This window comes from Nylanderia fulva, unplaced genomic scaffold (assembly GCF_048542155.1).
Source record: "Nylanderia fulva isolate GAGA-0341 unplaced genomic scaffold, ASM4854215v1 Scaffold128, whole genome shotgun sequence".
NCBI classification, from domain to species: Eukaryota; Metazoa; Arthropoda; class Insecta; order Hymenoptera; family Formicidae; genus Nylanderia; species Nylanderia fulva.
The window spans coordinates 32,145-44,404 of record NW_028189496.1 but is presented as its reverse complement, the minus strand read 5'-3'; positions in this window follow the sequence as shown (position 1 = coordinate 44,404).

Genomic DNA, 12,260 nt, shown 5'->3' with positions numbered 1-12,260 from the left:
CCGGGAAAAGTAAGAGCGGTGATGCGATTTCCTAAACCGACGACGATCAAACAGGTACAAAGTTTCCTCGGCCTCACGGGGTATTTTCGCAAATTTATTAGCGGATATTCGATGACGGTGAAACCTTTAAGCGATCTATTGCGTAAAGATAAAATGTTTCAATTCGGAGAAGTAGAAAAAGAAGCTTTTAATAAATTGAAGCAAATGTTAAGTAATGAGTCGGTATTGCGGATTTTCGATCAGACACTAGAGACAGAGCTGCACACCGACGTCAGTCAGGATGGATTGGGCGCAATATTATTGCAACAATCACGAATAGACGGTAAATTACATCCGGTACAATATATGAGTCGTAAGTCGCGGCCGGCCGAATAAAAATATAAAAGCTACGAATTAAAAGTGTTAGCTGTGATACTCGTAGAAGCACTTGAAAAATTTCGCGTATATTTACTGGGATTAAAATTTAAGGTAATAACAGACTGCGCGGCGTTTACGCAAACTATGCGGAAAAAGGAAGTTTCTTCGAAGATCTGGCGATGGGTTGAGAAGTTAGAGGATTTTGACTACACGCTGGAACACAGATCAGGCACCAGAATGAGACATGTCGACGCTTTAAGCAGGAACGCAATCATGACGATAATTAAAGACGGCATCTTGGTAAGAGTAAAGGCAGCCCAAGCAGACGATTCGGAATTAAAAACGACAATAGAGACGTTAAAGTTAAAACCTAACAATGAGTATACGTTGATGGGAGGTGTGCTTTATAAATTCGTCGAGGGCAGAGATATGTTGGTGGTTCCAGATCGTATGCAGAACGAAGTCATACAAATGGTTCATTGCAGGGGCCACTTATCAGCGAAGAGAACAGAAGACGTTGTTCGAAAAGAATATTTCATACCAGATTTAAAGAAGAAAATCGAGAAGTTAATAGCAAACTGCATCCTCTGCATACTTGCTAATTGAAAACAAGGCAAACAAGAAGGTCAACTTCATCCGTTCCTTAAAGGCAATGTGCCTTTGTATACGTATCACATAGACCATGTGGGTCCCTTGGAATCTACCAGTAAAGCATATAAGCACATTTTAGTCGTGATCGACAGCTTCACCAAATTCACCTGGTTATATCTGACGAAAAGTACGACCTCACAAGAAGCAATCAAGAAATTAGAGTCACAACAACAAATTTTTGGCAATCCAGCATGCATCATTTCAGACAGAGGAGCGGCTTTCTCATCGAAAGAGTTCCAAGATTATTGTGACGGTCAAAAAATCAAGCATATCTTGATTACGACGGGCCTGCCGAGAGCCAGCGGGCAGGTGGAAAGGATTAATCATAATTCCGATATTCACTAAATTGTCATTGGAAGATCCTACTAAGTGGTATCGCTATGTGCGCCAGTTACAAAATATTTTGAATTCTACTTATCAAAGGAGCATTAATACAAGTCCGTTCGAATTGCTAACAGGAGTAAAAATGCGATGCAAGGAAGATTTACGCTTAAAGGAAATCCTGGAACAAGCTTTACAGGAACAATTTAACGACGAACGTTCTTCTCTTAGAATAAAAGCCAAGGAGCATATATTAAAAACTCAACAAGAGAACTGCAAAACATTTAATAAATACCGAAAGGCGCCACGGAAATATAAAATCGGAGAATTAGTCGCAATTAAACGCACTCAAATGTGCCCAGGACGGAAGCTGCGCGCGAAGTATTTAGGACCGTATTGTGTAACAAAAGTAAAATGTAACGATACATATGATGTTAAACGAGCAAACCCAGGAGAGGGTCCGGGTTGCACTAGTACTTGCGCCGAATTCATGAAACCCTGGTCGAGTGTGTAGCAATCATTCGAGGCGAATAATTGGTCAGGTAGGCCGAGTGTAGAATTAAAAGAGAAGGATGTAATTGATTAGTAATTATTCGGGGCGAATAATTAGTCAGGAGGGCCGAGTGTGGGATTTGAAAAGAAAACAATTGTATCTATGCAAATTCGGGCATTGGACCCCACTTGTTACGGGTGTGAATTTAGGTATGTAAGGCGCGATCATAACAGCGAATGCGAAGGACGTGGCAGTCATTATTCGAACGTCGAACGAGTCTGTCGATCGAGCGAGCACTAAGCAAAAATAAATAAGAGGATAGACCCGTGAACAAGGTGTCGAGTGAGCGAGTATGTAATCTCCTTTGTAAATGAGATCCGAAATACATTCAGATTGAAATCATAAAGAGTGTCTCTGTTAGAATCCTATAATACTATATGTAAATATACAATAATTTTATAAATTAAAGAACAATTTTTAAGCAGAAACTTTAAATAGGATTTATATATTTATATAATTACTTGAAAATTTATATATCTTTAGCTTTTTTTCTTGTTTAAATTATTCAATTAATAAATGAAATTAATATGATTTATACTTAATAAACAAATACAATAAATCAATATAAAAATATATACCTTAGGGTTGCTCTGCCAATGCCTGACGCCTTCCTCAGGCCTCCTCGTCCTCTCTGGTTGTTAAGATCCGTTGATTAACACGCGCGATACTTTTAACGGCACTCTCGAATTTTAGGTTGTCTGTAACATAAAAACATAAAATCAACATACAACATAAATGTAACATACAAATATAAAATCTAAATTATACTCGTAGCAATGCTCAAAAATTAATTACTATGTCAAAAAATTATTATTAGCACGCCAAACTTTATATGTTATGTATATTTAAAATTTTCTTTCTTTTATGTGACATTTTTGATATGGGCATTATAAAAATCACTTTCTGTTACGTAAATTTCTAATTGACCAATATTTATGTATATTGGTATTATGGTTTATTTATTTTCGCACATTCTATCAAAGATTATTTTACTTCGCCGTAACTATTTCTGGGGGGGCTCTCATTTTACTTTATTTAACTTTTTTTTCATTCATCCAACTTACTCATATGTATTTATTATAACAAATAATGTTTAGACATATATAAATCGTCGAAATCGTATTTATCCGCTTTTTACAATATATTATATCAAATAATACTATCTATATTTAGACATTCGCCTATCGTTTTGAAATATTAATTTAAAATTGCAAATAAAATTTACCCTAAATAAAATATAATATATTTATATCACTAAATTTTGGGCGTTAACCTATCGTTAATTATAACATATAATATTCTAATTAAATATAAAATAATCTACATTTTATCCTATTTGGGTATTCACCTTTCATTAATTGGTTAACAATTGGCCTAAATTCATTAATTGGTTAATATTGGCCCAAAATTGGCTACCAGGTTATATTGGCGCGATAATAGTAACCATAACTGGCCTATCAATGGAAATATTATGGAATGATAACTTCGGTCCAATAAAGGATAATTACGCGGCCAAACATGGTGAACAATAATGAGCCATTAATGGTTAATTTATTATGCCCATATTCATTGCCAATAATGGCTTTAATACAGTGCCGTACTGTCTTTATTTTTTTTTATATTTAATAACTGTTTATATAATTATATTGCAATTACACTAAAAATAACTTGTAGGAGAAAATTATTATTTCTGCATAAAGTACCTATATATTTATTAAAATATTTTTTGTATACAATTTTTGAAATTTATATTAAACGTACTGTGGCGATTACATCGTCACATACTTCCCTAAAATAATCGGGCGATAAACACGTATACGAATACGGTCACCGAGACATAAATAAATAGAAATAAACATAACAGACGAGACAGATAGAGACAAATATCAAAAATAAGAAACAAAGCAAGTAAAACAGATAGAAAATTCGCGAAGCTTCTCGAAGGGCGTTTTGAGGCAAGAGATAGGCAGAACATTTTTACATGCGAGAGATTCCGTTTTCAACAGTCGCCGCGTACGGACGCCCATTATAAATCCGAGCGGTTTCACATACATGTATCGACATTTAAAGTTTGTGTTTAAGAATATATTTTGTTAATTGCAATTACTGCCTCACGTTATTAATTTTCGACTCGTATCGTACTTCCTAAGTAATCGCGCCGCGCGAGACAAACGTAACGCGCGAGATAATCAAAGTGGTGACGTCCCGACGTGATCGCGAACGAGTGGGAATTCGCGATTTTTTTTTGTGCTCGCGTGAGAGAGCAGTGCATTTCTTTTTTTTTACATTTTCGACGAGTGAGACGATCTGTCCGATCGTACACGAGAGTGAGAGTGACCAGCAGTGTATGCAAAAACGACTCGACATGCTTGTAACGCGAAACGACGGAGTGGTCGGTTCGCGCGTGGAGACAGAGGCGCGGGCGTTCGAGCAGCCGCGTGTGCAAGTGCAGCGGGCGGCCCCGATCGCGATGCAGGCGGCCCCGATTGCGACACAGGAAGCCAGGTTGGAGATGCGACTGGCACAGGCGTGGCTTGCAATGCAGCAAGAGATGGCGGAACAACTGACGGCTATCCGTAAGTCAATTAAAGCGATCGGAGATAATCGATGCCGAGAAGATGATCGACGTCGTTCGCGACCTCGTTCGCGTTCGCGCTCGCGAGCGCGATCCAGCAGCCGTGGTCCGCCAGCCAGCGGCGTATGCTGGTACCATTGGAGGTTCGGAGCGGAAGCACGACAGTGCAGAGCACCCTGCTCGATGCAACTGCAGGGAAACGCAGGAGCGGGTCGTTAGAAGCGGCGAGCGACCCGGGACACAGTGCGCTCCGCTTATTCGTGACTGACGCAAATACAAAGACGAAATTTTTAATTGGCACGGGCGCGGATCTCTGCGTGTTTCCTCGAAAGATGGTTCGAGGTCCACGACAGAGATCGACCTATGAGTTATCGGCCGCCAACGGCACACCAATTTTTACGTATGGAACGGAGAACATGACGCTAAATTTCGGGTTACGACGGGCGTTCACATGGAGATTCGTCATCGCGAGCGTGTCAAGGCTAATAATCGGCGCCGATTTTCTTGCGCATTATGGCCTCCTCGTGGATTTGCGCAATTCTCGCCTCGTCGACCAGCTGACGACTTTGACCGCACGTGGGCGTTGTGTCCAATGCAACGTGCCCCAGGTGAAAACAATCACGGGGGAGACACCATACCACCGGTTATTAGAAGAATATGCGGACATCATGAGGCCGGGAGGACAGATAAGAGAAGCGATTCACGCCACGCGACATGTTATTGAGACGACGCCGGGACCGCCTGTCGTGTGCAAACCACAGAGACTCGCTCCGGATCGACTTGCAGCCGCAAAGAAGGAGTTCCGTCGAATGGTGGAAGCCGGAATCGCGCGACCTTCCAAGAGCAGTTGGTCGGCGCCCTTACACATGGTGCCGAAAAAGGGCGAAGAGTGGCGACCTTGCGGCGACTATAGAGCGCTGAACGCGAGGACGATCCCGGACCGATATCCTGTGCGTCATATTCAGGACTTTGCGCAGGCCCTTGGAGGAAAGGAGATCTTTATGACGATAGATCTGGTGCGAGCGTACCACCAAATTCCAGTGGCGGAGGAGTACATCCCGAAGACGGCGATCACCACACTGTTTGGCATGTACGAATTTCTCGTGACGAGGTCTTACGCGGCTTAGAATTTTGCTACGCGTACGTCGATGACATCCTGGTCGCGTCAACATCGGAGGAAGAGCATCGAGGGCATCTAAGAGCGGTATTCGAGCGTCTGCGAGAATACGGGGTGACGATCAACCTCGCGAAGTGCGTGTTCGTCAGCGGAAGGTAGAGTTCCTCGGATACGAAGTTTCCGACGGGGGAACGCGACCGCTGCCGGCGCGTGTGGAAGCGATCCTCGCGTGTCGATAGCCAGGAACGGCAAAGGAGCTGCGAAGATACCTGGGCATGCTCAATTTTTACAGACGTTTCCTACCGAGAGCCGCCGAGATGCTGGCGCCGCTTAACGATCTCCTCCACGGCAACGTCAAGGGAAGAGCGGCAATATCGTGGACGCCGCGCGCGCAGAAAGCATTTAAGGATTCGAAGGAGAGCTTGGCACAGGCCGCGCTCTTGCGACACCCCAGGTTAGACGCAGAGCTCGCCCTGTTCACTGACGCGTCGGAGCAGAGCATCGGCGCGACTTTGCAACAGCGAGGCAGCGACGGATGGGAGCCGTTAGCCTTCTTCTCGAAGAAGCTGAGCCCAGCCGAAGAGAAGTACAGCGCGTTCGACAGGGAACTGCTGGTTATCTACCTTGCGGTCAAGCACTTCCGATACATGCTGAAGGCACGCGCGTTCGTAATTTACACGGATCACAAACCACTGATCTACGCCTTGTGACGTGACAAATTGAAATTGTCCGTCACAAGGGCTGAATGGCCCGATCGGGGGAGGGCACGGAACCTCTGCTCTCCCGAGACAGCGAGAGAGAGAGAGAGAGAGAGAGCGTGCGTGCGAAAAGCGCGGGACCGGACGCGATCCCGCTGCTACGCGTTTTTGTATATTTTTTTTTTGTTGAGAGTTAGGATTATTTCGGCGGCAGACAGGATGTGCGACGAGTCTCAGCCGAGAGAGAAACCCTGGAGGAGAAATAGGAAGGCATAGGAAGCGGGACGACGGGGACCCCCTTCGTCAGGGACACGGTAAGCCCAAGATTCAAAATTTCTTCACCGAACATCCGACAACGGAGTAGGTGCCACTGCCTAAAAATTTGTACCTTCCAGGAGCGAGCAGGGGATGGCCACTCGGGTGCAATAAGCACCCGAGTCCCCGCATACGGAGCGCCGGCAGGAGAGCTGCCGCCCCCGGGACATCCAAAATCCCGAAGGAGAGCAAGGAGCGGCCCTGCCGTGCGCTGCCGCGACGACCGCCTACGAAGAGCAACCCGCGGATCAGGACTCCGCGGGTAAGGATAATTAAGCGCGCGGCCGCAAGGATCACCGAGGCCGCGCGCGCGGCCGACCTGATAGCGCCGCGAGTGGTCTATCTAGGTAATTGGGTCACCGACGTGTCTCCTGAGGGCCCCCGGTTCGGCACTGTCTAGCAAGCGCCCGAAGAGAGTGGAGGTCCCGAGACGGAAGCGCGACGTAGAGAGAGCGAGAGAGGAGAGGACGATAAGGATCGTTACAGGACTGGTGAGACGACGTGGTCATCCTGCTGTCGCCGAATTAAGGTAGCAGGGTGGATGGGTCCCGAATTACCTATCGTTAAGAGATTATGCCGGACTTGGTTGCCGGCCCGTTATAAAATTGCGAGAAATTAGTTTTATTGTCGAGTCGCGGTATTAACGTAACGAAACTCTATTGGGAGAAACTACGACCCATCCACTCTCTTGCGTTTCCGCATATTCTCTCTCCCGCGTGAACAGTCTTCGCGCGTAACATTGTCGCGCGAAAATTACCGCAATTTACGCGTTGCCGAATATTGTTCGAGGCGAAAAATCGGGGAGCTCATAAACGCATTCGGGCTCATGAAAGTATTGATGTTGTCTTAAAAGAAAAGGCGTGATTACGTTTGATTTTGTGTATGGAATTTATGTACGGCGCACGCGGTGCGCCCTTACGTCGGCCCCTTTGTTGTCGCGCATACCGCGCGGATCACGCGCCCGCGGCGTGGAGTAATATACCCGGTGGCGCATCGCCGATTTAATTAATCATTTTTTTTGTTATTGGAGACACTACCTCGTTGCCGCGAATTAGTTAAATATTATTCATAACTCGGCACGGCGAACCACCGGTCGTATTGCCTCACCAAACTCTCCATCGTGCGTCTGTGCACGCCGCTTATTTCTGTATATTATATACTCATGTGTCTTATGAACAAAATTTAAATATATGTTTTATTAACTTTAATTCCTCGGATGATTTCTCGCCGCCATGCACCCGAACCCTACCCGTACGGAGGCTAGCCGAGCGGGAAAGCTGCCGTCGCGATCTCTCTCTCCCGTGATTGACGCCCGCGAGAGGGCTTGGACAATAAGTCCGAGTAAATTAAGACTTAGCGTTCCGCGAATTTATTAATTGAGAGACGGTGCGGCTGCCGCACCTGGCGCCCAACTAAATCGAGATTTTAGTTTTCTTTTTATTTTTTTTGTTATAATTTTTTTTTGTGTGATCGGACGGAGAGATCGCGCCGAAGGGAACCGATATTCCGCAGGAGACTTTTCTCCTTACGCGACGAATTGATATTTGCTGCGAATTCCGCGCGATACGGTTATAAATTGGCGCCCAACGTCGAGGTACGAAGACCCGGTGCGTGGCGAAGAAACTGAAATTCACCAGAGGGTTAAAGTTTTCTTTTTGTGTGTAATTAAGGGGAGATAGGAAATTGGCTCTTCAAAAATTAATAAATGTTGAAAAATTTTGTTGGGAGATTTTTGGGAAGATAAAGTTTTGTAAAATTATTATGAGTGAAATAAGTATCGAAAAATTAGTTTTTTTTTGCGTTGACGTTAACGATATCACGTAAGACTGAGAGAAAATTTTTCTTTTTTTTTCTTTTCGCGAAAAATTAACTTTCGTGGAAAATTAAGGATATCTGTTGGGACGAGCTAATTTGGAGGAGAGAAGTTTTTTTTTCTCTCTCTTTCTCCCTTTACTTATCGGGAACTATTTGGGGAAAACTAACATTACGAGAACAAACATTTTTTTTCTTCGGCTGAACATGTACTTGACGGAATTATGTATCAATTAAAAATTTTTCTTGTATGTTTGAAATTGTAATCCGGCGCACACTCTCTCAATGGAAACTTTTATAACTTATTTACAAAATCTATTAGCGTATGATGAAAAATTATTACTGATAACTTTAAAATTATATATTTTTTTTTCTCTCTTTTCTCGTATTTCCAAGATAGAGTTCAATCAGTTGTCGTCTCTTATGGTCAAAATTTTTTTTTATCTTGTTGCTGCTCCTCTTGTCACAGCAAAGGAGTTTCCATTAATACAAACTTTTGAGATCATAATAATCTTTTATAAAGTAATCAAGTACCGATCGAATAAATATCTACCATTTATATAAAATTAAATAGAAGCATATGAAATAAAGAGAGAGGTGCCTGCTGCCGAACATATATAAGATGTACTCATTATTATAAATGCTTTATTATTATAAAATGTGTTTCTTATAATGTGCGATAATCCGTTTCTTTCAGCGATAATTGTTATTATATAGTGATTACGATTGACGCGTTGTATTGTGCGGAAACGATCCATGAAATTACAGCACTGATTGGGGCTAGGGAATTAAACCTAATTAAGAGAAAGAATCCGATCGCGACTCATAGGCTGTTCGGGAATTCGCTCGCGTTAGCATATCATAGCGTGACGCTGTCGTGTATACTTGTTATTTTCTCGATCGGTCGTGACACCGCGCGTTATATTGACGTGGCCCTATTGTTCTCCGCCGTGCTCATCGCTTCTCGACGACTAATCCGTTTATTGTTGTCGCCGAATGTTTACGTTCTGCAGTCCACAGCCGTGAAGCAAATATTTCAGGGTATTAGCTGGAGTGTCCGTTCTCGGAAAAATTTTTTTTTCTCTTCCCTTGTTTGGCGAAAAATAATTTTTTTTGTGTATGTTCTCTGATCGGTCTTCTGTCCGATAATACGACGCCTCGGTAGATCGATTCGCGAGGACCGGCAATTAGCGCGTCCACGGCCGAACGAACAACGATTCTTGAAATGGATTCCGACGCCGAACAACGAGTCGCGCGACTCCACGAATTATCGTTAGAACAATTGCGCGAAGAATTAGAATGCCGCGGATTGAAAACGGAGGGAATATTACCCGTCTTGCGTGCGCGGCTGACCAAAGCCGTTCGCTCCGAGCAATTAGGGTGGAGGCCGTCGCCGACTCCGGAAACGGAAGGCGAGGATAGCGGGGACGATCGCGCATCGGGCGAATCGAGTACCGGAACGATCATCAAGGACGATCGAGTTCGGACCCCGAGAATGGATTTTGCGGAGCATCTCTTGCAGCCTCCGTTACTACAGCTGCCGAGACGCGAACCGGAAATTCGTGCGCCCGCGCGTCGTACCGATTTCGCGACCGACGTATATCAGATGATGCGTCGGTGGAACCTTAAATTCTCCGGCGCTCGAGGTTGCGACGCGGAAGCCTTCCTATTGCGGATCGAGGAGGGTCGCGCCCTATTCACGGCCACCGATGCCGACGTATTCAAGTGTATCCCTTTCTTTTTGAACGGCACGGCTTTATATTGGTATCGGAACGAGCGCGGACGGTGGCGGACTTGGAAGGAATTTGAAACATCGTGGCGTGCGCGGTTCGGTAGTCCGGACTTTCAGTTCGCGTTACGCGAAGACACACAGAGACGCACGCAGGGGGAATACGAGTCGATTGCCGATTTTCTTACTTGTATTCGCGCGATGTTTGAGAGACTGAGTCCGCCGTGGAGTCTGGAAGAACAGCTTAATCAGGCTCACCGGAATATGTTGCCGCGGTTGCAAATCGTAGTTCAGCGCCGCGACTTTTACGATTTTGCTTCACTGGAGAGTCAGGCTACGCGAGTGGAGCAGGGGTACGAAGCCGCTAGTCGATATCGTGCGCCTCCGCCGCCGGAACAGATGATATTCCCGGATCTCGCGTATCGGGCACCGCCGAAGAGTTCTAAGAAAACTCCCGCTGTCGCGGCTATCGGATTGACGGATAACCTTCCAAGAAATAAGCGTGCCGAGAGACGCGCGCGAAAAGAGGCCGCTCGCGCGACGAAGGCGCAATCTCATTCCGCACGACAGAATAGTGAGGCTGCCGCCTCCACGAGTAACATCGCGTTCTCGAGTCACGCGAATCCTGCGAAATCATCCGGCAAATGCTGGAACTGCGACAAGGCCGGCCATATCGCACGCGAATGCGCTGAGCCGCGCCGCGTATATTGCTATTGTTGCGGGAAAACGTTACCGTCCGAACGTGCCCGACATGTGCGGGAAACGAGAGCGGGAATCACTAGGGCGGGCCCTGGTGATCCCGGAATACTTAGAAAAGGCCCGCGCGGAAGCCACGAGCGAGCCTCTAGCTTGTCGTCTAGCTCACTCGGCGACGACGCCCGAACGCTGTCGCAGCTCCCGTACTGCGAGATCTCACTGGGGGGCGAAACCTTACGCGCTCTGATCGACTCGGGGTCAAATAGAACCATCCTCGGAGCCGCGGGCATAAAAATTATTCGCCGGTTGAGATCGCCGATTAACCGCGACCATCTTACGCAGATTCGAACCGCGAACGGACAGCTAGCGGAGGTACGCGAAGAAGCAGAGATTACGCTTCAAGTAGCAGGTCGAAGCCGCGACGTCTCCACGTGTTTGTTGCCGAGCCTAGCCGTCCCGTGTATATTAGGAGTCGATTTTTTGCGCGCGTTTAAGGTGATAGTAGACTTTGCTGCCGCGGAATGGTATTTCGCCGACGAATCGACGTGCAGGTACCCTTTTCTAAATAATAAGGGATCTGCGCGAACGTGCTGTGGACTCTCGGAACTGACCCCGTCGGAAACCGAAAGATTAGGTAGATTTCTTAAAGAGCGGTTGCCGGACCCTGTTGAGAATCCCGGTGTCACTTCGCTTACCGAGCATACGATAGATGTCGGACAAAATAAGCCGATCCGGCAGCGCTGCTACCTCGTATCTCCGAAGGTACAGGAAGCAATTCACGCCGAGGTAGATAGAATGCTGCGCGCCGGGATAATCGAACCCTCGCATAGCGAATGGTCAAATCCGATTGTGATGATCAAAAAGCCCAACGGAAAGTATCGCTTTTGTTTGGATTTCCGGAAGGTAAACGACGTGTCGAAAAAGCACGCCTACCCGCTGCCGAATATGAACGGCATACTGGATAAGCTGCGTTCGGCGCGTTACATCTCGACGATCGACCTGAGCCAAGCCTACTTTCAAGTGCCCCTCGCGAATGAAAGCCGCGAAATTACCGCCTTTAGCGTTCCGGGGAAAGGCTTGTATCAGTTTACGCGGATGCCGTACGGCTTGACGGGAGCGCCCGCAACATTTCAACGGTTACTTGATCGACTGATAGGACCGGAAATGGAACCGCATGCTTTCGCGTATTTAGATGATATTGTGATCGTGACGCCAACTTTCAAAGAGCATTTAGAATGGCTGGATCGCGTGTTGCAAAAGATCCTCGCTGCCGGATTAACGATCAATCCCGAGAAGTGCGAATTTTGCCGCGCACAAGTTAAATATCTCGGTTTCATTGTGAGCAAGAAGGGATTATCAGTAGATCCGGAGAAAGCACAGCCGATTCTCGAGTACCCGGCCCCTACGAATTTAAAACAACTCCGACGATTTCTGGG